The sequence below is a fragment of the Ictidomys tridecemlineatus genome, chromosome 11, assembly GCF_052094955.1.
Source record: "Ictidomys tridecemlineatus isolate mIctTri1 chromosome 11, mIctTri1.hap1, whole genome shotgun sequence".
Classification (NCBI taxonomy): domain Eukaryota; kingdom Metazoa; phylum Chordata; class Mammalia; order Rodentia; family Sciuridae; genus Ictidomys; species Ictidomys tridecemlineatus.
The window spans coordinates 2,854,352-2,880,266 of NC_135487.1; positions in this window are offsets into that span (position 1 = coordinate 2,854,352).

A 25,915-nucleotide genomic window follows, 5' to 3' on the forward strand; every position below is an offset into this window, starting at 1 on the left:
TCCCTGGGTTAGGGGACAGAGGTCAGGATGGTGGCACAGGAGGTCAAGAAAACAATCCTGTGAGATCGGCCCCCGGTGCTGCCTCCAAGAAGCACTTGGCCCTCAGCTGTGCCCGGCCTGAGTGGACAGGGCGGGCCCCATTGAGATGCAGCCCTGAGGTGGTGTTGACGGGAGGGACCCAGGGGACTTGTGTGACCAGATCCTGAAACTCTGGGGGATAAGGAGGACAGCTCCTCTTCGCACCAAGTCTGTAACAGTGTGTGGTTCCGAGTCCTGCGGGAACCCCTCGGCCTGGGCCAAGGGGACCTGAGAGTCGGACGTCATCTTGCTGCCGGTCAAAAGTGAGGAGGTGGGCCTGGGCAGGGGACTCTGGAAATCTCTCTGGGATCCCCAATAAAACTGGAGCAGGAGGAGGGCACATGGTCCCTCTCTCCCTTGGGAGCATCCCCTTTCCCATCCCTTCAATAAACTCATCCCCATTACTCTCAGGGACGTGTCTGAGATCCTTCCACTCGGTCACAGGAATCGGGGTTTGAAGAGGGGGTCTTGGCGCCCCTCAGTTCCTCGGAAGGCCACAGCCCTGTGACCCCTGCGGCCTTCTGCAGGGCCCTGGGTGCTCCCTGCCCTTCTCTGGGCTGAGGATACCCGGCACTGAGCAGGAGACGCTCTCAGCCTCCACGTTTGGAGGAATCAGAGGCCGGGTCTGGTGTGAAGCAAGACAGGTGGCTGTCCCCTCCCCAGGTTCCTGTCCACGATGGAAGGACCGTGGCCCTCAGTCTCTCCAGCCAATGCCCTCAGCTGCCCGGGCCTGGCTCCCACAGCCCTGCTCCTCCGCTCAGCCAGGAAGGGCCTTCCCGCGCACGCACAGACCACCCAGGCGCTTCCCGGTGGCCACAACAACAAACTTCTAAGGAGAAACAAATGAGAGATGATGAAAACAGATTAACATTTTGCAAATTATCCTGAGGAAAAATGTCCTATTAAGAAAAAAGTGATGTGCACACGCTGGGGTGTGGGGAGGGGCCCGGCCGGGAGAAGAATGGAATCCATCTCCCTGAAATTACACTATTGTCCCGTCCCCAACTAATAGGCTCTGTTCCCCGACAATACGCGGAGATGCCGTTTATTAAGGCCATTATGCTGCAGAGCGCAGTTAGTCACGTCTCAAACACAGCCACACTCAGGAAAGACAGTCACCGTCATTGGCAAGATAATTACCATTGCAATCTCAGCCAGCCCCGAGACAAGGGCTGTGGGAGGAGCCAGGTTTTCAGTGTCACCAGGGTCCCCAGCAACTTGGTCTGCTGTTGTCCAGGGCAGGGGGCTGGGTGGGTGGAGCCCTCTGCTCTGCTGGGCAGAGGCTGCCCCTCACACTCCTGGAGTCTCAGGGCAGAGATTCCCTCTGTCTACACAGCTGAGGGGGTGGGGACCAGAAGGAGGAATGGAGGGAGGGAGGGAGGGAGGGACCAGGAGGAGGAGGGAGAAGGCCCGCAGCAGAGCCGGCCTGGTCACAGAGCCCGCGGGAGACGTCTCAGGACAGCGAGGCCTGGAATAAAGTGGGACCCTCGCCAGGGCAGGTGGAGGGACTGTGGCCTCCCCACCCGCGGGAAATTGGCGGCCTTCCTTCTGATAGCACAGTCAGACCCTGCGCTCCATCTGAGGAAGGAAAAGCGGATCTCCAACCAGAGGGGGCAGAGGGGAGCGCTGGGGAGAAACGGAGAGGGACAGCAGAGCCCGGGCATCGGGCAGCCAGACCCTCTGGACACAGGTTGAAGCAGACTGGGCGGCACATACCACAGGGTCACCTCCACCCACACAGCTGGGCAAGCGGAGGAATGACCGGCAGGACTGGAGCCCCGCCACGGGCTGGGCTCCTGAGGGACTTGCCGAAGGGAGTCCTCAGGCGAGTCCTGGGAGAAATAGGGACCACAGCTGGCGGCTGTCACTTCCTGATCAGGAGATGGTGGACACTGCTAGAATCCCACCGGCTGGCTGCTGTTTCGATTTTCTCCAAAACCGTCCCACAGAATAAGCACCCAACCCGGTTCACCGTCCCCTGCCAGCTTCTGAGGTCATCCGAGTGAGGATGGCACAAGGACCAGTCCAGGACAGGAGGAGAGCCAACAGAGGGCACAGCCAGGAAGGCGGTGGCTTTGGCCACGTGGGGACAAGGGCAGAGGAGCAGCTGGGGAGAGGCAGAAAGCCAAAGGCCAGTCCAACCAGAGTAGGCGTCAGCGGTCAGTGGAGCTGCCCAGCAAGTGCAGGCCCGGCCCTGCCCTGCCCAGGGTCTTCTCCCGGAGACCACGGAGGGACCACAGTGGAGCCTCAGACAGAGTCAAGGCAGGCGGACGGCCCACCCCAACACTGTGCCCGAACCCCCCTGCTTCAGAGCCTGTAAATGCTACCCCCCCGCCGTCTCTCTCTTGCTCTCTCTGTCTCTCTGTCTCTCTCTCCCCCCCGCAACTCTCACTGTACTGGGAATGGAACCCAGGGCCTCGTCCATGCTGCGGAGTGCTATACCACTGAGCTACCCCCCAAGATTCTCTAGAGTTTTAGATTTGTCTCCTCCCAAACCCATGTGTCCCTTGGAGTCCATTCACAGCACCAGCTCTGTTCCTCTGTCCACACAACTCCCTGTCCCTTCTCCTTCTCACCCTCCCCTCCTCCAGCCCACTCAGAGCCCCTGCCCCCATGAAGCTTGTCCCATGTCCCCCCTCCCAGAGCATTGACCTCCACTCGGCTCTCGTCACTGACTGCAGTATCTAGTGCTGTGTAACAAACATCCCCAAATGGTAACTGCTCCCGAGGAGGCTTGCTCTGTGCTTCACGAGTCCTCTCCAACAGAGGGGCCTAGACTTCCCTACATGGCATCTAGACTCTGAGAAAGAGCCAAAAAGCAAGGGGGTGTGTAAGACAGAGTGAGAGTCTTTATAACGCGATCCAGAAGGTTCTGCTCGGTGCTGCTCGTGTGGTGTGGCAGGGCACAAGGGCGGGTACTGGTGGGGTCCTTGGGGCCTTCCTGGAGGCCGGCCAGCACAGATCCTGAACTTGGCCTGGTCCCTGCAGGAGCCCAGCTCTGAAGAAGAAGCCGGGCTCCTCCTGTGGGACCTTCCAGGGGCCCACCATGGGGTCGGAGCTCAGATGGTGGCAGGAGCGCCAGCTGATGTGCTGGTCGGTCCCGTCGCGGAGCGGATCCTGAGCTGAGGAGCTTACAAGGCAAGGCCTGCTTGGCTCAGTCCCGGAGTCTGCAGCCCATGACAGGTGGCCTGTGGCTGTGGGTCTGACGTGCAGAGCCAACCCGGCCCTTCACGGAAGGACGTGAAAGAGGAAGACAGTGAGCTGGAGACCTCCCACGGGCCTCCCACCTCCCCAAGGCTCCAAGCTGGCCTCATCCAAACCACAGCATCGGGGTGTGGGGCTGGGGGCTCCAGGGAGCTCAGCCTCCTGAGGGTCAGCCTGCTGCCGCAGCTTCCCAGGGTCCCCAACTCCTGCTGATGTGCTGGGGACTCATCCCGCTCCTTGCTCCTCCCCCTCCCCACCTCTCCCAGGCTGAAGCAGGTCTGGCGAGCAGAGGGCTGCTCATGCCCAAGGCCAGCTCCGCACGGCTTTGGCCACTGCCTGCCCAACACAGAAAGCAGGGACAAGCCAGGGTCACCATCGCAGTCCTGTGGCCTGTCCCTCTCTGCAGCAGAGACACCATCACGGTCCTGTGGCCTGTCCCTCTCTGCAGCAGGGACACCATCGCAGTCCTGTGGCTTGTCCCGCTCTGCAGCTGCGGGCCTTGTCCTGGGTTGGGGACTGGCCCTGCGCCCCTCGTGCCGTGCTCACGCACTCCTGCCCGGGCCGCCTGCTGCTCCCGCCCACGCCCAGCTCCTCACAGGGCCTGCGCTGCTGAGAGCTTTTCAGTCTTGATAAAACCCTGAGAGGAATCAATGGGAGCCCATTATGAGACCATGCGTCTCCCACCAGACAGTCACCAGCGATTTTTCATTCAGATTTTTACAATTCAAAACAAAACTCCAAGATTATTTTCTCCGTGGCAGATCCTGAATCTCCCATCTCTCCGTCAGATCTGCGATTCCTGAGGCTACCCGGGAGGGACTTCCGGAAGTCCCACGCAGGGCCAAGACTTCCTTGACATGAATGTGCAACATGTCAGACGCGCCGTGGCCTCAACAAGCGTGTTTCCCTGTCTGTCCTCCTGCCCCCGCGAGCCCCAGGAGGCTGCGGAGCGAGGCCCTCCTGCTTGGGGTTGACACAATGACAGTGACATGTCCCCGTCCTGGAGTTCATTAAAGCGGAACCAGGACAAGATCATTTTGAAAGCAGAACGGAAGGCGGCTCCCAGGGGACACGGGCCTTCCCACGACCCACAGGCCCGCCCTGCCTGTCCTCTCCCTCGGTGGCCCTGGGGCTACTCCCCACTCAGGTCCCCAGCTAGACTTTGGCTTCTCAAGGTCAACCAGGGTCAAGGGTAGGTCCCCGAGGGGTCTGAAGATCCGGGAAACACCTGATAAGGGATGAGACTCTGGCTGCGTGGTCTTTCTTCAGTGACCGCAGGCTCCCAAGGAGACCCTGGGCCTGGAGGTCAGCCCAGCCGCTCTCTGGGTCCCTGGAGATCACTCAGGAGGTGATCAGACAGCAACTCCCCCCGGGGCTGGCCAGCTGGCCCTGCCTGCAGCTGCTTCTGAGCAGGACCTGCCCTCAGCTGCCTGGGCTCCAGGACTGACCAGATCCTGGCAGCTTTCGATCTTGGGAGGAGAAGGGGCAGGCGCCTCGGGGCACTGACTGGGGCAGACCAAGGGGCCACTCCCGCGAAGCAAGCAGCCCTGCTCCTTAGAAGAGCCGGTCTCCCTCCCGACCAGCAGGGCTCCTCCAGGCCAGCGGGGAGGCCCCTCCGCTCACAGGGATGGTGTCACCAACACCTCAGCACGGCCGGCGGGCCCAGGCTGTGACACTCAGATGGCACCCAGTGCCCACCGGCGAGGAGGAGCCTGGCTGCCAAGCACTTGGTCAGCAGAACTGCCGTGTGGGTGCAGCCAAGGCAAGGCCCTCTCCGTGGGCCCCAGGCCCCCAAAGAACAGAAGCCACCACTGAGGGTCAGATGGCACGGCCTGTGACCGCAGAGGACGTCTCTGGATGCACCGTAGCCACCACAGAGCCGGGGCTGCGGCGTGCGGCAGGCTGCGTCCCAGTACCGCACCGACGCTGAGAATATCACAAGGCCACAGTGTGTCGAAGCCACTGACCCCCCTACTCCTGGCCCGGCCACACAGCTCCCTCCGGAGTCTGCCCTCCACCCCGTGGGCATGGGGCTGACCAGGGGCTACTGCAATTGTGCTGCCACTGCCCAGCGTCTCAGGGAGAAGCTGCCCTCACATCACCATCCCAGGAAAGACCAAATTCAAAGCTCAAAGACAGCTTCTGTCTAATGAGGGGCTCCTGCAGCTTCGTGAAGCTGAGGGCAGCTGTCTGCATGGCCCTGCCCACCCCAGCCCCCTCAGGGCACACAGAGCAGGTGGACAGGTGACAGGTCTTGGTGACAGAACCGTGGAGTCCTCAGGCTCCGCAGTGCCGAGTGCTCCCAGATGACGCAGGTGACGCCTCTCCTTAGCCCCGGGAGGCCAGCTCTGCCAGCATGAGCCTCCTTTGAAAAGAGGAGGAGACTGAGGCACGAAGCCTTCACAGCCCCCCGAGGTCCCATGGACACAGGGTCGGCAGCTTGGACCTCTAACAAGTGGTGCCTGATCTCTCTGTGCCTGTGGCCAGCCTGGCCCGGCACACACGCTCACCCTGAAACCCTGATTTAAACGGGCATCCTCTGTACCATCTCGAGATTCCACCTCTAGCCGGTCTGCGTCCAGGCTGAGGCCCTCCGGGGCTGCGGGGACACCGGCCTTGCCCTTGGGCTTGGGTTCCGGGGGCTCCAGGGAAGGACATGGAGGGTCCCCAGGAGGAGAGACCCCGTGACCTTGGCTCTGGGCTGCGTCCCCTCTGCTGCCCCAACCAAGGTAGAGGGTCGAGATGGAGAGGAGGACGGGGCGAGGGTGGGACGTGCGGTTCCTGGTGCTCGCGGCTATGATTAGACTCACCTTGGAGGAGACGGCTCTGGAATCGGATTTGTCACCTTTGGAATTCTGTCTGCATGCTTAGCTTTGTGGTGGGAAACCGTTAGGGTGTGTGTGTGTGTGTGTGTGTGTGTGTGTGTGTGTGTGTGTGTGAGGCGGGGGGGGTGCCTGTCTCCAAACTCTTCCCAGCAGAGCCATCTCCCGGGTGACAGTGCTCCCCCAGGACAGCGCGCTGGCTGACCTCTGGGCTCCACCGGTGTCGGCTGTAAGCACGGTGCCATCCACCCTGGGCAGTTGGCCCGGCCAGACCCCACCCCAGCAGCCCTCCGTGGCCTCCCTGTCTGGTCCCCGGCTGACTTTCCCAGGGGCTCGCCCCACGTCTGTGTGGAACAGAGCCCTTGAAGAGCTGCAGGGGTAAGAAATGACTTCCCTTTGCCCGGCTCTCGGGGAACGAGATTAGCCCGATTACATTCCCCTCCCCGTGAAAGCCGCAGCCTGCTGGTCAGCTGAGAGGCAGGTCAAAACGTCCACTTCATCACAGGACTCCAAGAGTCAACGGAACATTCCAGAGTCCTGATTGCCTGTGACCAGGGCAATTTAGAAACAAAGGCTTAAAGAATTGACCAGCCTTTGAGAACACGCCGACCCTGAAGCAAGGTTAAGAGGCTTCAGCCAGGAGTTTGGGGCCAGTTGCCAGAAAGAGAACAACTTCTGGAACATTCCGGTGTTCCTTCAACCCAGCTCACGGGAGGCTTGTGCAGTCTTGCACTCTTTGCTACAGGTTTGCTCCATGTTCGGGAGAAGAAAGGTGGGTCCCAATCCACCCCACAGAGTGCGGACCCCCAGGTAATTACGCAGGGGCTCCCAGGCTGACTGGCATGCTAACGTTCTCCCCACACCCCGCCCAAAGCCCTTCCCAGAGGGTCCAACCACCTCCACCTCCCACGACCCTCGGACCACCACCACCTCCCACGGCCCTCGGACCACCACCACCTCTTTAGGAACCTCAGGCTGTGGGTCTACAGGTGCTCAGACGTCGGCTGCTAGGGACAGGGAAGGAGCCTCTCCTGTGGTCTCCTAGGACCGGCTTTGTTTTTCCCTAGATTCTAAAGGGTCCACCCCCTGCCTATCCCACACCGTGGACTTGGTGGGCTGTTTATTTGACGTCCTCTGCTCTGGGGTATAAGCTCCGGACAGGGACTCTGGCTGAGAATCGTCTCTGACGCTCTGCTCGCCCGTCTTCCCAGACACAGGTCTTCCAGGTGAGTGGACGTCCAGCAGGACACCCCTGAATTCACTTTTGGGTGTATGCCACCTTCCAGGATTCAGCCTGTGCTCACAGAGCACCCACTGCCGCCAGGCGCCAGCCGGCGAGAGCAGGAGACCACGCGGGATGGGCTTGGCTAAGGGCTTCACATCATGCCACTACCTTTGAGTACAGGGCAGGTCACAGGCCTCGCAGGTAGAGCCCAGCCTGATCCCCCAAAGGCATAATGACACTCAAGAAGAGGGCCCCCCGTGGCAAACCCAAAGCCACCCTATTGCATAACCAGCCAAGCTGCTCAGCCGGGCGGCACGAGCAGAGCCTTGCAGGAGCTTCTGGCTGGAAGGACGAGGAGGTAGTAACTCAACCCAGGGCCAGGGTGCTGCCGACTGGCCCCAGCCCACCGTGTGGGTCAGTGGCCCGTCCAGAGCCAGACTCAATCCAACCAGGGCCCTAAGTTCCTCTCCCTTTCCACCAAGCGTGAACCTCACGTGGCCCCAAGGGAGCTGCATCAGGTGCTGCGCTGACGGAGTGCTCTGGAGGCCGTCACCCCGGAGGATGAACTGCAGACAAGGCTCCCAGAGACGGCCCTGTGGGGAGGGCGCAGGCCACGAGGGGGAGGAGGGAGGCGCGAGAGCCGTGTGCACAGGACGCAGCTCCTCACGGGTGCCCGGAATCCATTTCACGCTCCTTGCTTTGGGAAGTCACCCATCAGCACCCTCGGTGGAGGAGCTGGAACACATGTCGGTCCAGCCGAGGACACAAATCCTTTGGTCAGAGCTCGGCCCAGGTCACCCCGGCTCTCTGGAAGCAGAGGAGGCGCCAAACAGAAGTGGCTGGAAGCGTCAGCCTCCTGCTGCAAAGAAAATTACCCTCTCCCTTCTGCCGCGTCCTGCTCGGATCACATCAAACCCTGAAAATGAGACCCGGGAGGGACCGAGCAGAGGCGGACATCTCCAGCTGGAGGCCGGCCAGCTGTCCCCACCGCGTGTCCAGGGACGGGCTTCAACTCTGTGCCTGATCCTGCCGAGTTGGTCTGCCTCGCTGGGGCCTCGGTCTGGCAGAGAACCAGAGGCACGGCCCACCTCCCTTTCAGAAGAAACGGCCCACGCATGTGTGCCACCCAAACCATGTCCCCGCGCGGTGCAGATGCCTCAGGGTGCACCTTCCACCACCCTCCTGCCTCTCACCCTGTGGACTGTGATGTCCGGGCCCCAGGCCCTGCACCAGCTGTGTCCCCAGTAGGCAGAGGAGGCCCCCCGTCAGCCCATGTCCTTCCCCAGCAGGCTCCCAAAGTCCCCACCTGCACACCCCATAGGCACGATGCAGCGATCCCGTCTGGGTCTGGCCACAGGCAGCTCGCCACACCAGGCCACAGCCTCCCCACCTCTGGGCTGCTCAGGTTCCTCAACTCTCTGGCTAATGCCACGCCAGGCACACAGCCTGTCTGTGAGTGCTCCCTCTCTACTGACTGCTCCTCCCTGTTCTCTGAGTGGCTCCCTCTAAGCTGAGTGCTCCCTCCCTGCTCTCTGCATGCTCCCTCCATGTTGAGTGCTCCTCCCTGCTCTCTGGGTGCTCACTCCCTGCTCTCTGCATGCCCCCTCCATGTTGGGTGCTCCTCCCTGCTCTCTGAGTGCTCCTCTCTGTTCTCTGAGTGCTCCCTCCCTGCTGTCTTCCCACTCCCTCCCTGTTGGGTGCTCCTCCCTGCTCTCTGGGTGCTCCTCTCTGTTCTCTGAGTGCTCCCTCCCTGTTGGGTGCTCCTTCCTGCTCTCTGGGTGCTCCCTCCCTGATGTCTGCCCACTCCCTCCCTGTTGGGTGCTCCTCCCTGCTCTCTGCACGCTCCCTCCCTGTTGGGTGCTCCTTCCTGCTCTCTGGGTGCTCCCTCCCTGATGCCTGCCCACTCCCTCCCTGTTGGGTGCTCCTCCCTGCTCTCTGCACGCTCCCTCCCTGTTGGGTGCTCCTCCCTGCTCTCTGGGTTCTCCCTCCCTGCTCTCTGCCCACTCCCTCCCTATTGGATGCTCCTCCCTGCTCTCTGGGTGCTCCTCTCTGTTCTCTGAGTGCTCCATCCCTGTTGGGTGCTCCTCCCTGCTCTCTGCATGCTCCTTCCCTGTTGGGTGCTCCCTCCCTGATCTCTGGGTGCTCCCTCCCTGCTCTCTGCACGCTCCCTCCCTGTTGGGTGCTCCTCCCTGCTCTCTGGGTGCTCCTCTCTGTTCTCTGAGTGCTCCCTCCCTGTTGGGTGCTCCTCCCTGCTCTCTGCAAGCTCCCTCCCTGCTCTCTGCACGCTCCCTCCCTGTTGGGTGCTCCTCCCTGCTCTCTGGGTGCTCCTGCTCGGCTTTTTGCTGGCCCCGCTTCAGTGATCTCAGCATAAGGATGGTGACCGGCAGGAAGGGCCGTCTGCAGCCTCTCTAAGGCTCACCCTGGTGCCCAGAAGCTCTCTGGCTGCTCAGGGGGCTTTCACGGGCACCAGCTTTGCCCTGGAAATACCCCATCTACCTCCTGATCCTTTCAACAGCACCTCCCGAACCACAGACATGTCCCGTGGCCCAGAATTGCGAATGTGACCTCGTCTCTGCAGATGCCGTGGAGTTAAGGGTCCTAGTGTTCCTTCTGGGTTATCTAGCTGGGCCCTGAATCCAAAGACGACCGTCCTACACATGAGGCAGAGGGGGATTTGGGACACAGAGGAGAAGGCCGGTGAAGATGGGCAAGACCAAGAGAGGCCCACAAGCTGAGGACTGCCCACAGCAGGAGCCGAAGAGGCAGGAAGGACCCCTGGAGCCTTCAGAGAGGGCGCACGCTACCCATAGTTTGATTAGGGACATCAGGCCTCCAGAGCTTGGAGGTAGTAACTTTCTATTGTCTTAAGCCTCAGTCTGCAGTCATTTGTTACAGCAGCCACACGAAGCTCATACATGCTCACTGGCTGTTCATCACATCAAACATGCCTCCTTGGGCAGCTCACGAAATCTGCCACCTGACCTCATGGGCTGGCAGCATTCTCAAGAGGAATGGAACTCTCTGGGCATCAGGGCAGAGGGATTAGTGATGGGGAAGCCACTCTGTGACCCTAAGGCCCCCATGCTGACCCAGCTGTGAGACCAGTGGAAACGGCATTGACGATCCTCAAGAGTGGAGACCCCACCACTGCCTAAGGCGGCCCTGTGGCTGGCTGAGGCCAAGGCACTGAGCACTCGGTGGACGAGCCAGCCGGCTCACACTGTGCCCCGTACCTGTGGGCCTGGCGCATCAGGGAAATGGCGCATCAGGGAAGACACTGAATTGTTCCCTCCCCCTCCTTTCACTTTTTTGAGATGGATCGCACACAATCCACACCCTGAGGGCTGGACACTTGCATGCCCTTGTGTGCTGTCCATCTGCCACCCAGGGAGGTCTCCAAAGGACTCCTGCGAGGGAGCTGATCTCCGTCTGCAGGGCGACAGCCTCCCCCAGCAGTTTTAAAGGTGAAATGAGAACGACTTCGGATGTTCTGCAATAGCTCTGGCTGGGCCCCGGCTCATCATTTTATTTTTGTTAGGGTTGACTCAGCGGCAGCACTTGGACCCTAGGGACAAGGCACCTCCCACAACCACAGTGCTAAGCAGACGGCCTCCGGCGCCTCACGTGCCCCTGTGTGTGAGGAGCTCCTCCCTAAAGCACCTCTGTCCCCCAGGCCTGTCCTGAAGTCTCCCCACAGTAGTCCTTAGCAAACGTCTGCTGGCCGGGTGTTTGGGTTAATGGAGGAGTGAACGAATGCATCCTGTTCACTCAGTGTGAGGCTTCCCAAGTCAGAGCCCCTAACTGGGTGCGTGGGCTGCCTGGTGACAGTCCCCTGGGCTGGCGTGGAGAACACTCTCAGACAGAGAGCAGGGAACGGTCTAGAGGGAGCTCCAGCACCTGCCTCTGTCTCTGGGGGACGAGATCCCCAACTCCCTCTGGGTCCCCTGGGAGACTGGCCTAGACTTGCTTGGCTCAGGAGTCCCCTGCTTCTCTGCAACTGAGACAGGTCCCACTGGCTTGGTGACATCTCCGGAGCTCCAGCCCCGAGGTAGCAGAATACAAAGAGCCGCAGCAGGGTCTGCCCAGAATCCACCACTGGGCTCAGACGCGGCTCTGCCCAGCAGAAGCCCAGTGCCCACCGTGGCTCCCACCATGGCTCCCACCGTGGCTCCCACCGTGGCTCCCACCGTGGCTCCCACCGTGGCTCGCACCGTGGCTCCCACCGTGGCTCGCTCCGTGGCTCCCACCGTGGCTCCCACCGTGGAGGCTGCAGAGCCTTCTCAGGACACCATGTCCACAGCCTTGGACACATAATGGAGGCCCAAAGACCTCCACAAGGGGGCTTCCTCCATGAGGCTCAGGGACCCACATGATGACCGCAGTGACCCCCCTTTGAAATCACACATGGCAGTGCCCGCAGAGTTGTCACGGACATTCCCAAAATGGACAGACGGCTGACGTGGTGCACCCTCAAAATAAGACACCAACCTCGATTCCCTGCAAACTGGGGGCGTGGAAGATTGCAGGGCAAGGGGGAAGCCAGGTGCAGGGGACACTCCTGGGTCTGGCCCCTTCCGGTGGAGGGGTCCTGAGCAGCTTTCTTCAGCTTCCTATGGCTCTGCTTCCGCAGCTGAGAACCCACTAGCACACAGGCAGAGGTGCCGAGTCTAAATAGTGCGTATGATTGTTAATGCTGGGTGCCAACTTGACTGGGCTGCAGAGGATTGCGCCCAGACACTTCTTAACATGGTTCTGGGTATTTCAATAGGGTGTTTGGGATGAGATCAGCACCGGACCTTCCACAGTGGGTGGGCCTCATCCAATCAGTTGAAGGCCTGAATAGAACGACTTCCCCTGAGGAAGTCAGAACCCTCCTGCCTGCCTCTGTCAGCCTTTCCTGCTTTTGACTTGAAGTGAAACAGCAGGTCTTCCTGGTCTGCAGATGCCAGCTTCAGCTGCAGCCGCACCTCAGCTCTCCACCTCCTGCTTGTCCATGCAGACCTTGGGAATCTTCCTTCTCCAGGTCGGGTGAGCCCATTCCCTGTACTCAGTGTCTCTCTGCACGTGCACGTCCTGTTGGAACCGTTTTCTGGAGACCCTGACCAACGCAGAGTGCCTACCCCATGCCCGACACCCAGTCGTGCTCTGTGGATGGCGCTGAGAGATGTTGGAGCTGGATCGCAATCCTGCCCACGTTCTGGGCTCCACGCACCACCCCAGATTGCAACGCCTGTCCCGTGGAGAATCCCAAGGCAGGCTGCCCAGCAGGACTCAGCACGCTGCCCAGTCACCACCCAGCACGAAGGCTGCCACAATCCTTGGACAAGAAGTAAGGGAAACGTGGCTTCCAGGGGCCCAGAGGCCCAGACTCCTGAGCTGAGTGCCCAGCTCCCCACCGGGCACCCCGGGGGCCATGGTGCAGGGAGGTAGTCAGGGCCAGGCCAGGCAGAGAGGGACTCTCCGCTCTAGCTTTAAAATCAGACTCCTCCATCTCTGGACTCCTCCTCTGGGTTCCACAGAGGAGAGAACAGCACGCGGCCCCCCTGCCGGACTGTCCATCCGTCCACGGGGCCAGAGGAGGTGTTTCTCCCACTTCCTTCCCCCGGGAGGAAAACGTCGGTGCAAGAGGACAGCTGGGCACCCAACACCACAGATGGCACCCTCAGGAGGCTGCCAGCCTCCTCAGCTCCACTGGAAGCTCTGGGGCGTCCTGCAAGACCACCTGCCCCGCGCCTGCGGAGCCCGCGCCCCTCAGAAGCTGCGGGCCCAGGGCCAGCTCTGGCCGGTCCAGAGGGTTTGCTTGGCTCACCGCGGCCAGACGCTGTTGTGGGTGGCCCAGGTCCGCCCAACCTGCCTTGATGCTTCTGGGACCAGTAGGTCCCGGGACACGTCCATCTTGTGCTGGTGTCGTCCACGTAGAGAAGCTTGCTCTGCCGCTCCTCTGTCGGAGCCTGCCCTTCCGCTCTGACTCCAGCCCTGCAGAGGGCCAGCAGGGCCACCCGAGGGCTTGGGGTGGACCCTTGGCCCCGGGGCCTCCGTGGCTCACCTCTGCTGCTGTGGGCCGTGTCTCCCCTCACCCTCCACCTCCCTGAGGACAGACAGCCGGAGCCAAGGACACAAATCAGGGACTTGACACTGAGACCCAGGAAGCTGGGGTCCTCCACGCACACGCTCCCCGGTCGCATGGCCCAGCAGCGTCCCTCAGAGGGTCCTTTGGCTCTGTCCACCCACAGGCCCGGGGAGCTGGCCAGGACCGCGTGCCTGGTTGGTTTCCCTGTCCCCTTGAAGCAGCCCTTAGACCTCTCCCTCTCCCTCTGCTGACCGTGTCCAGCTGACCCTTGAGAGGACAGAGGTGCCGAGGGGCCTGGCCGGTCCCACTGCAGGCCCCTCTGCAGCGGAGCCTTGCCTGCTTCAGGGTGGTCAGGGGCGGGTTTCGGAGGGCTTCTAGGCCCTTCCAGCCTGACATCCGAAAGCCCCCGGAGCCCACCCCTTGGGTCAGAAGCCCCCGTCAGGATGGGAGGCCCAGACTCCACGGGGCTCGGGGAGGCAGCACCCGGTTTGCACAGCTGCCCCGGCTGCCTCGGGGCTCTGGCGACACTCTTGTGCAGTGACTGGTGGACGGCGGGACCAGGAGGAGCGTCCTGGCTCCCTCTTCATCTCCAAGAGCAAGGAGGAGGCCTGAGCCCAGGGATCTTGGCCAAGGGCAGGAAAATGGAGACGCCTCCCGCATTTCTCTTCCTTCCTACTCCCTGAGAACCACCCGCTGGCTGAGGGTCTCCGTGCCCATCGCAGGCCGCTCTGAGCAGGAAGCAGTTACTTACATAATGTAATATTAAGGCCATAAATCTCCCCAGTAGCAGCAGCCATAAACCCTGGTTTTTATTATCCAGTGACTGCATAGACCCTGACTGTTCCCTCATCGCGGCACAATTATCCCACAATTACTGCTGCACTGTTCGGTAAACAGCGAGCCAGGAGCAGCGATTCTGGGGCTCATAAATATATAAACAGACACCGGAGCGAGGCCCCGCAGCTATGGGAAGGAGACAGGACGGGGTGCAGGTGGTCGCAGCCGCGGGGCTGGGCTCTGTGACACTCGGCCGTCTGCCGTGCAGATGGGTCCCTGGCGGCTGTCCCCTCATCCCAGCAGGGCGCAGGAAGCTGTGGGCGGCAGAAGGACAGGGTGTTGGGCACAGGCCGGCCTGGGCCTAGCTGCAGGCCAGAGTGTGGGGGCTCGCCTTGGGCACAGCGGCTGCCGGGCGGGCACAGCACCCGTGCTGGTTGTCCCCCTATAGGGACCGCTGGTGGCCCTTTCAGGAGCCAGGGAACGTAGGTGTCACACAGGGAACCCAAACTCTCCTCGCTCTCTGTTCTTTTTCAAAACAAAAATGTCCACCGTGTCTTTATTTCTCACTCCCCGACATGGGCACCCCCCCAGGGCCGGTCAGGAGGAGGGCAGAGAGGGCACCGTCACACCAGGGAGGACCTCGGTGGCACGAAGGACAGAGCTCACGGCACAGATGGAGCTCGACATGGCGGGGGGACAGCAGCCGGGGGCCAGAGGGCGGAGCTCCTGGTTCCGTGACCTCCTGGAGCCCAGGAAAGACTCGGTTTAAGAAAGCAGTCTGCCGTGTGGGGGTGGGGGCAGGAGGGACGTCGGGTGCCGGCACATTCTGTACCCCGATGGGGCTCCCGGACTCCAGTTTCAGACCGCAGAGGCCGAGTGGCTGAGCGCCCGGCAATGTGCAGGCCGGTGTCCCCAGCCACACCAAGGCACGGGCTACGGGTGAAGCCAGTTCTCCTCCAAGGTCATGGTCCCGACAACTCGGTGCTGGTCCTGGGGTTTGGAGGGGCAGGTGGCAAGAGCCTTCCAGGGGCCCGGACGTGCTCCTGAGGGGCTTGGACTTAGGGTTGGGATCAACCGACGAAACTGGGGCACAACCTCAGCTCGCCTCAGGGCGTCTGCACTTCGGAAGCGTTTCCTTGTCTTTGGTCTGTCCCCCGCCCCCAGGTGACACTGCGGGGCAGACAGGACCAAGGACTTGGTTCTTGTTGAAGGAGCAGCCACCTGCAGCCCAGAGGCTCAGCAGCGCACACCAGGCCTGAGCAGTGACCAGGGACCTGTGGGAGCAAACCCCAGGTTGGCGGGTCCCGCTCCTTCTGTCTAATTAAAAGGTAGATAAACAGCAAAGCAAGGGACCTAAGGAGCATTGCGTTCTGAGGCAGAACGGCGGCTTCGTGGTCAGCAGAATAAGGAGCCCCAAATATCAGCACCAAAGCCTCAGAACCCGGGAGGGTGTCGGGCTCCACCACGGGGGCTTCAGGGTGCAAACGGAATTAAGGTCAGGAACCGGCTGCTTGAACCGGCTGACCTTGAACCGGCTGACCTTGAACCGGGGGACTGTGGATGACCAGGTGGGCCCAGTCGACACAAGGCTCCCTGGAGATGGAAGGGGGCAGGCGAGTCAGAACAGGAGATGGCAGCAGGACAGGCCACCACAGGCCTCCAGGGGAGGCAGCAGCCATGAACCAGGACCACGGGGGCCACTGGAAAGGGCAGGTGACAGGCAGCCCTGGAGCTGCAGAAGGAGCCCCCGGTCAGCGCTCCAGACACTCCAGCCCGAGGACCACTCTGGACCTCTGACCCCCGAGTCCCAAGGCAGTGACTAAGTCTGGGGTTTGCCACCTGCAGGACTCCCTGACCTGTGTTCTCCTGGAGGCTCAGCTAATGGAGTATTACGGACCCAGTCTCAGGAAGGGGACAGTGGCTTCTAGCAACCTCCTGTAGCAGGCCGGGCCGCTGCGCGTCTGCTGGGCTGCTGTTTAAATTAAACGTACGCTTTTTAAAAATCCTATCTGCATTATCTCCTCAGCGACCGTTCCCTGGAACATCGTAAAGCAAACATTAACTAGGGCTCCAGTTGGTGCCGGGGCCTACAGAGCCCTCAGCAGCGCCACAGGCCGACCCGACCCGGACTCTCGTTTGAAGAAAGTCGACCGCAGCCAGTCCAGGTCTCCCAGGCAAAGGCCACGCTGCCCGGCGCCTTTGGCGGAGAACAGGACACCAGGAGCTGAAGGGCGACGGCCCAGGACACAGAGCCAGCCACTGATGGCCAAGAACCAGCCACCATGACCACAGTGTGGGGCACTCAGCCAAGTGACCACCTGCCCCTAGGCAACACACCCTCTAAGCCCACCACACCAAAGCCCTGCCACTCTGCCCAGCTCCAAAAGACATACACAGGGTCCAGTGGCCACAGGACGATGCAGTCACCTCAGCCAAGAGACACCATGTGCTGCCCAGACTTAGGAATCAGGCGGCTGGAGGCTTCTCTGACCATCTGTTTCTTCATCTGTAGGAACTGCATGAGGTGACCGGCTTGGCCCATTTTGCCCAGGGCTTCCCTGCGCAGGTCCACAGCCAGTTCTCCCAGCAGGTCCCAGGCCTGCGACACGACAGCACAGATGGGACCGCGGAGCCTCCCCTTCCGTTGTTCATCAGAGTCGCTTGTTTGTAGGAAAGAATTCAGGCAATGCCCAGGGTCCATCTCCAGGGTGGCCTGGGCACGTCTGTGGGACCTGGGGTGTTTCTGGAGCGCTCACCACACAGGCTGTGCTCCTCCCATGCTGAAGGACAGTGGCAGCAGGCCGAGCTGCTGGGACACGGGGACAGGGAGGGCACAGCACCTCCTCCTGGCTGCCCCCAGTCAGATGCCGTCCTGGGGCAGGACGCTGTGCAGAGGAGACCTCCAGGCTCGGAAGACCCCAGGGACAGCCGTGGGAGCAGGACAGGCCTGGCAGCCCTGTCCCCTAGGCAACGTGACACATGTGCACAGTGGTGAGCCCAAAGCCAGAGCTGGGGGACCCTTCACAGGAGTCCAGTCCCTGGATGTCCCTCCCCAAGTGGCCGGTGCTGTCGCGCCTGCCTCGCTCTCCCCTGTGAGCCTTACAGAACCCGGATCTTTAAATGCACAGCCACAGCAGAGGTAGGAGGGGCCGCTGCCCTCCTCTGTCCTGCTCTCCGAGGGCCCCCCACAGCTCTCCCCCCCAACCCCTCCCACAGATGCAAAGTCCTGTGCCGTCTCAGCTGGGGTGACCCGCTGTCCCAGTTTGCCTGGAACCAAGGATCCTCCTGCCTCATGGGACTTTCAACACTGAAGCCTGGAAAATCCCCAGAAAACGGGGCAGGGGGTCACAGGAAGGGTGGCCGGTCATTGGGTTCAGGGACCGACTTCACGCAGGTGTTCATGGGAGCACGTCCAGGGGACACGGGTGCTCCTCCACCTGGAGCTGGGCGGGTCTGACCGCTGACATCCCGGCAGAGCGCCCGGGGGCAGCTGGGGGGCCTTCCAGGAAGGGGGGCAGCTGCACGCCCAGGGTCCCTGCAGGAGAGCAGAGCCCATCCTCCTGGTCTCAAGGAAGCGAGTCCCGGGAAGCATGTCCCTGTGTCGAGCTCTTAGGGCTCAGGTAGGGGACGATCAAATCCCGAACGTCCTCCTGCTGAGCAAATATCCTCTCTGTATTTTTTCTGAGTCAACACGGTACATTTCTCCCAAGTTTGGAGAAATCATCATAATCATAACACAACCCTTTACCCTGCTCTGCCCCCTCCCGCCCCGCCCCCCGGGGTGGGAAATTGCTGGCGACCTCCGGCTCCCCGCCCACCTTGCTGCGCCACCTCATCCGCTGAGTTATTTTCATTGCATCTTATTTATTTTTAAAAGAGAGAAGCTGTCACCAGAAGGGTGATCGTCCTTGTGCGTCATCCCGTCTCGGATGGAGCTGAGCGGCCCTCACTTCATTAAGTGCACAGCCTCTACCTGAGAGATCAAGTGCAGCCTGAATCGTGAGGACGGAAATCAATCCCAGACGCGCTCCGCAGCCGCCACTGCCGCAGGTGCCTTCCAGCCAGGCCAGGGCAGACTCCTGAAGGCCCAGCCCCACACGTCCAGGGCCAGGAGAGTGGGCAGGTCATCCAGGGGCCAGAGGGACAGGGCGTGGGGCTTTTGTGAAGCTCCTCAGTGGAAGGCACACAAGGAGAAGATGATGGGCACCGAGCACCATCTGCCCACTCGGATGTTAATTAAGCAACTACTATGTTCTAATCTCCAGGCCCTTCAAGGTAAACAACCCAGAGTCTGTTCCCTAGTTCTCTAGGGCTTTGGGGGCTCTTGGGGTGGTAGGGGACACAGACGTGTGGGAAGCTAACTTGACCTGAGTTGGTCTGGGAAATGCAGAGGGCCCCATGTGTGAGGGGGAGGAAGGGCAACCAGAGCTGGGCCTTGAGGGGCGCACGGGAGGCTGCCGGGGAACTTTTCCTTCCTCCCGGTGTCAGAAGGAAGAACCAGATCCCGGTTCTGTGGTGCCTGGCACAGACCCGAGGGCCAGCATCCAGCTGCCTCTCTACAGTCCCCAAGGTCTTGATCCACTTCCCTGCCTTGGGGAGTCAGTGGGTCCGACCGGAAGGGAGCCGGGAGTCCTGTAACCCGTGTCCCTTCAATTTAGCTTTGAAACTGAGCCGAGGGCCTGGCTCCTGCTCCCCCTTCTCTGGGGGCTGCTTAGTGAACCCCTTAAGTCAGAGGGCCCCAGCCCAGCCATCGCCTCCTCCGGTCTCTGGCCCGCAGCCAAGGTCACTCGGTGCCTGGTGAGGTGCTGGGTGCAGGGTGCAGCCTCAGGAGCCCCCGCAGGCCCCTGCTGGGCAAGTGTGTGGGAAAGACACCCACCCACCCTGGGCCCTCCCTGGAGGTGACCGAGGTCTGGAATGCTGGGTCAGGGTCCAGGGGGCGCGACATTCCACAGGAACTGCTAATGCACAACAGGCCCGCGATGCCCCACCCAGCACCCCGCATCCCCTACTTCCCTGGTCCCCACGGCAACCGACAGGGAATGGCAGCAACGGTTTAGGGATAAAGAAAGTGGCTTAGAAGAGTCCAGTAGCTTTCTCAGAAGTGCCCAGCACAGGAAGGTCAGGAAGTCCACAGGACCAGGTGGGCCTCCACGTGTCCAGTGGAGCCGTGGGCATGTTGGGGACAAGGGATGGGGACCAACACTGGTGAGCCTCTGTGATCTGGGCCAGAGGATAAGCACCCATCCCAGTCAAGCAGCTCCTCGGCCTCACACAGAGGAAGGGCCTCCTGTCTTAGGGTGGGTACCTGTGGCACAGCCCCAGCGTCACACAGCCACGGGCCCCACACCCTGCCAGGTTTTACTGGACTCCTTTGCAGCACTACCTGTGCCCCAGGTCCCAGGGTCACAGCAGACCCACCTCCAATCTCTCTGGGATGCTGTCCCGGACCTATGCAGGCACCAGCCCAGAGCGTGGTTAATTAGCTGGATGAGCCATTCTGCAAACCGAGTGTGTATGGAGACATGCGGCAGGCCGTGAAGCTAGATCTCTGTGCATGCACACACACAGGCACAGTCTACGTGACTCCGTTTCCAAGTAAAAGATAAATAGGGGAGGATGCAGCACTGGAAATAAAACACACAGCCCCGAGCCCAGCCCTCCTAAACGAGAATCTGCCTTTTAGCAAGATTCCAGGCCAGCTGCCTATGCCGCCAAGACCAAGAGTGGCCCTGGCGGGGCAGCAGGGGGCCGCACACGGGTCTCTGTGCTTCCTGCTCTGGGGACGGCTCTTGACACCTCTCTGTTTAGTGGCCGCTGGGCCAGACCTGGACCATCCAGGCACCCAGTCTCGCCTAGCAGACACAGACCCAAGAAAGGGAAAGTGCAGATGAGGACAGCCGGTCAGGCGTGAGGATGGGCAGAGTGGGCAGAGGCTCAGGGACCTCGCCCACTGAGGGTCTGCAGCGCCAGGATTCAGGACCCTCTCCTGGGGCGACTTGAAGGGCTACTTTCAGCCAGCAGAAGGCCCTTCAGTCTGGCCAGCGCCTTGAGCCCACGCTGCACCCTCTCTGCTCCCCAGTGGCCAGGTGTGTGGACAGAGCGGGGTGGCCAGCAGGGTCGGGTGGGGCCGAGCTTGAACCTGGATCCTGTACATGTCCTGCTGTCCCTGGGAGCCCATGCCCTGCTCACTGGGCAGGGCGAGTCCTGTGCTGTGAACTCACTCACGCTATCGAGAGGCAGAAAGAGGTCAGAATGAATAATGAGGAGTCGATGGCTGAATGCAGCACAGAGCGCTGTCCGTTCTCCGTGACCTTGTGACAAGGAGAGCCCGCCTCCTCCCAAGCCCTGTGCTGCTCTGGGCTGCGCTTCCCCCAAGGCCGGGTGCAGCGGGCCAGCGGAGCAGAGGCCGGGAGCCACACTGCTGGGCCTCCGTGTCCCCCTGAGCACCCTCCCTTCCGTCCCTCGTCCTCTCCGTGGGGAGGCCCCATGACCTTCCTGGCCTCTTTCCCCGGCGGACGGCGGGGCTGTGTCTTCAGAGTCTCAGCCCTGCCGGAGCAGATCACTGCAAACGACAAGACTGGAGTCCACACAGGTTTATTACCTCACAGTTCTGGAGAGCAGAAATCCAAGGCGAGCCACAGACCCGAGGCTCGTGGCCGGGGGCTGGAGTTCCTTGGCCTTTCGCAGCTTCTAGAGGCTGCCCGCACCAGCCCGTCCCCAGCCCCCGGACCTCAGCCCCATCCGCACGTCTTCCCGGGCTGTGACCCTCCTGTGCGCCTCTTAGAAGGACCCTGGGGATACTTGGGCCCACAGGGTGATCCAGGGTGACCTCCCCACCTCAGGCTCCTGGACTTAACCCCACCTGTGACCAGCTCACAGGTGCCAGGGATGTGGGCGTCCAGTGGGGTCACGACTCAGCCCAGCACAGAAGAGCATGCGGACGAGGTGTCCCGCCCCCACCCGGCCTGCAGGGAGGGGTCCTGACCCCCTCCCAGGGTGGCACACTCAGGGGCATAGCCTAGGCTGGGGGCCAGGGAGATCAACATGTCCCCCAGAGAGGGCCGTGGTCACCTCCTCCAACAGCCCACAGACATGAAGTCAAATTCGGGAATACGTGAGACTCAGACGGGAAGCTGGGGCACAGGCGCCGTGGAGATCCTGGGGTGCGGGCCCGAGCAGGTGACCGGGGGCCTTGGGACCCACCGCACTCCTGGTTTCCTGCTCTGGGGAACCCGTGGCGTCCTGCGGCAGGGGACACGGGTGCAGCCCGGTGGCCACGGGGCCTGGGGTGAGCGCGCTGGGCTCTGCAGCACGGTGCCTTGGCCCGTGGCTGCGGCCCTGGAGGCACCCCCCGGGGCCTGTGCTGTGGTAGCAGGCGCAGCCTGGGCCGACCCACAGCTGAGGCGCCATTGTGCAGGCCTGGCTCGGAGAGCGGAGTCCTGGGCGCGTGGGCTTCAGGGAACAGAACCACCTTCTGGCTGCTTTTCCCCGTCTCTCCGGAGGCCAGCTGGCAAAGGAGGCGGAACTCAAAACCGCTGAAGTCACTGCGTTCTGCCGGTGCCAAAAGCCGGGACGAGGCTCCGCTTCAAGGGGTCAGGGTCCAGCACCGTGGGCAGGGACTGGTCAGTGGCCAGAGCACCCCTCCTCCCCCGCCGTCCCCGCTCTCCTCCCGTCTCCTTTCTCCCTCTCTCTCCCCTCATTTCCAATTGCCTTCAAGGCCAAGAGAAGCAGCTGACCTTGAACCCTGGACTGGGGGGTACTTTCCAGTCACCCCAGCAGAGGGTCTCCCGGGGACCTGGGTCATGAGTCACATAAATTCTGCTCCTGGCTTTCGATCCCCAAGGCCCTGGATGTGGCGACTGGGGCAGAAGGCGGGGTCTTGCTGGAGGCTGGCTGAGAGGTCACAAGCCCCTTCCTGTGACGAGGGGACAGGGGCCCACTGCTCACCAGGGGCTGGCTGCCCACTGCGCAGGGACCTTCTGTCTCTGGGCAGAGGGAATGGCGTAGCCTGAGCCTGTGCCTGGGAATCCCCCTGGGAACGGCGGCTGTGGGAGGGGAAGGTGACAGGAGGCTGGTGCAGTCGGACGCAGAACAGAGGGTTCCAGAAGCCAGGCGGGCGGCCGCGGAGGAAAAGCGCCAGGCGGACACCAGGGGGAGGAGACGGGAAGGGCAAGCTGCTCCTCAAGACTGAGAGAGGCCCAGCGTGAGCCCAGGTTAGACCAGCTTAAAGGGAAAGCACTGGGCTGAGCCGCTGGGCCCTCGAGGAACAGGCCTGCAGAGGGCGCGTGGCCCGACCCCTGGGAAGCAGGAGCCAGGACGTGCTCCAGAGGGCAGAGGGGTCAGAGACGGCCGGCCGCAGGAGGCAGTGACTGAGGCTCGAGGGCCAGCAGAGTGACCGGCAGGAGGGAAGTGCCAAGCGGGCAGCCTCCTGCGAGTCCTGGGGCAGCCAGGGTCCCGGCAGGGAAATTCAGCCCAAGGGCTCTAGGGGAGGACGGCGGAGGGAGGCCGTGTGGCAGGGTCTGGATCCTGGCTCTGTCACCTAGTGCTGCGGGACCTCAGCCAAGTCCCTTACCCTCTCTTGTCCTCGGTTTCTCCACCTGCTGGACACAGGACAAGGCTGATTAAGGACCCCACCAGTCAGTACGTGCAAAGCACACGGGAGACCCGCGCAGAGCCCAGGCCTCACGCGTGTTAGCAGGGAGCCCCTGCAAGGGCAGGACAGGACACGAGACCAGGCCTGGGCACAGCGAGGTCGGGTTAGACACCCGCTTTCCCAAGTCAGTGGGGCGACCAGGAAAACTGGTCTCAGTGGAGGTCTTTCCCAAGTGAGAGCCCCTTCTCGGTCCTGGACTTGGCACAGGGCAAAGCCAAAGCCAGGGAGACCCCCTCTGTCCTTGCCCAGCCCCGATAGGCGCTGAATCCTGGGGCAGGACTTCACCTCGGATGACCACTTCAGGGAGAAGCAGCGCTCCAGCACAGTTGACCAAGCCTCCTCATGAGGCAGCCCCTGCTGACCCCTCCTGCTGAGCTCTGCTGCTGACCCCTCCTGCTGACCCCACCTGCTGACCCCTCCTGCTGACCCCTCCTGCTGACCCCTCCTGCTGACCCCTCCTGCTGACCCCTCCTGCTGACCTCTGCTGCTGACCCCTCCTGCTGACCCCTCATGCAGACCCCACCTGCTGACCCCTCCTGCTGACCCCTGCTGCTGACCCCTGCTGCTGACCCCTGCTGCTGACCCCTGTTTCGGTCAGCTTTTTCACTGCTGTGACTCAGGGATCTGAGCGGAACACCTGTAGAGGAGGAAGAGCTTATTGGAGGGCTCACAGACTCGCAGGCCTGAGTCCATGGAAGGCTGCCTCCATTCCTCGGGCTCAAGGTGAGCTGAACGTCCCGGCAGAGGGTGTGGCCCAGGGAAGCAGCTGACATCGGGGGTGATCAAGAGACAGAGAGAGGCACAGACATGTACCCAAAGCCACGCCCCAGTCCCCAGCTCCGCAGCCACACCCCACCACTCGGTTGACCCCGTGGGGTGAACTCCGACCGGGCTAAGGCTGTAACCCGACAGGTCTCCTCCTAACTTTCCTGCATTGTCTCACAGGTGAGCTTCCAGGGGGCACCTCACACCTAAACCATAACCCCCCTCCTGCTGGCCCGCCTGCTGACCCTCCTGCTGACCCGCCTGCTGACCCTCCTGCTGACCCTCCTGCTGACCCGCCTGCTGACCCGCCTGCTGACCCTCCTGCTGGCCCGCCTGCTGACCCGCCTGCTGACCCTCCCACTGACCCGCCCGCTGGCCCGCCTGCTGACCCGCCTGCTGACCCTCCTGCTGACCCTCCTGCTGACCCGCCTGCTGACCCTCCTGCTGACCCGCCTGCTGACCCTCCTGCTGACCCTCCTGCTGGCCCGCCTGCTGACCCTCCTGCTGACCCTCCTGCTGACCCGCCTGCTGACCCTCCTGCTGACCCTCCTGCTGACCCGCCTGCTGACCCGCCTGCTGACCCTCCTGCTGACCCTCCTGCTGACCCTCCTGCTGACCCGCCCGCTGGCCCGCCTGCTGACCCGCCTGCTGACCTGCCTGCTGACCCTCCTGCTGACCCGCCTGCTGACCCTCCTGCTGACCCGCCTGCTGACCTGCCTGCTGGCCCTCCTGCTGACCCTCCTGCTGACCCGCCTGCTGACCCGCCTGCTGACCCTCCTGCTGACCCTCCTGCTGACCCTCCTGCTGACCCTCCTGCTGACCCGCCTGCTGACCCTCCTGCTGACCCTCCTGCTGACCCGCCTGCTGGCCCTCCTGCTGACCCTCCTGCTGACCCTCCTGCTGACCCGCCTGCTGACCCTCCTGCTGACCCTCCTGCTGACCCTCCTGCTGACCCGCCTGCTGGCCCTCCTGCTGACCCTCCTGCTGACCCTCCTGCTGACCCGCCTGCTGACCCTCCTGCTGACCCGCCTGCTGGCCCTCCTGCTGACCCTCCTGCTGACCCTCCTGCTGACCCGCCTGCTGATGCTGCCTGTGGCCCCTGCGCCTCCCAGGCTGGCCACAGACAGGGCTGCAGCACTAAGTGCCTGGTGACCTTCTCAGACCTCGCAGGAGCCGACTGGGGGACGCAGCCGGCCGCAGGTGGAGATGTGGTCAGCAGCGAGGTCTTCAGCCGAGGAAACGGCGTGGACTCGGGTAACTCAGTCCAGGTCATTCTGCTGGACTCACGTGGCGGCGTCCTGACAAGCCCACGTTAGTGGGACACGTGTGTGATGCAGCTCACCTGTGACGCTCCCGGCCGACCTCGCCTGCCTTCGACACAGCCACCACAGCCACCACAGCTGCCAGCAGCGCCCAACCCCAACCCTATTTTGTCATAAAATGTCGGCTGTCTCGGGCGGGTCACCTTGGGAGAGGCAGCTCTTGTGCCACCGTGAAGTTGAAACGTCCCACCTTGAACCCTCCCGTGGGCGCTGGCTCTACTCCCCCCATCACCAGCAGTCCTCGGAGGCTCCCACGGCTGGACAGGTCAGCTGGGGCAAGTTGCCTCATGAAGGTCAAAGTCCAACCTTGCAGCCACACCCCGACTGACCAGTGGCTGGCGTAAGGAAGGACTGCCACTGGGCGGTGGCCAGCCACAGTTCGTCCTCAGGTTCTGGAGGCCAGAAGCCCCAAATCAGCCCCACTGGGCGGAAATCGAGGTGTTGGCAGGCCACACCCCCAAAGGCTCCAGGGCTCCCCCGTGCCCCCAGTGGCTGGTGGTTTGCACAGTTCCTGTGGCCACACGGCCCATCTCCACCTGCCCCGTGGCCACTCTGCCTGCCCCTCCTCCGTCTCCTGAGGACACCTGTGATGGTGTTTGGAGGCTCACCTGTAATGTCCTCGTCTCGAGATCCTGCACTGTCCCCGTATGCAGCAGCCGAGTTCCGCGAGGCCACACCTAAGGCTCCGGGGTTGGGCGTGGTGCCCACTCCAGCTCCTGATGGGCACAGGATCAGTCCACGGTGCCTTCTGCCCCGTCCTCTCCCTGCTCTGGCGTGACCACAGACACTGTGCGGAGGCCCCTGGCTGGGGGTGTGTGTGGACATCTGGGGGTGAGAGTGGACATCTGGGTGAGGTCTGAGGAGGCTGTGTCCTCCGGGCTCCCTCCAGCCAGGGTTGGACAGTTCCCAGAGGCCTGCCCCTGGGCTCCCTGCGAGGAGCGAGACAAACGCTGGCTTTGTTCAGCCACACGCGGTGGGTGTCCTGTTCCACCCATGGCC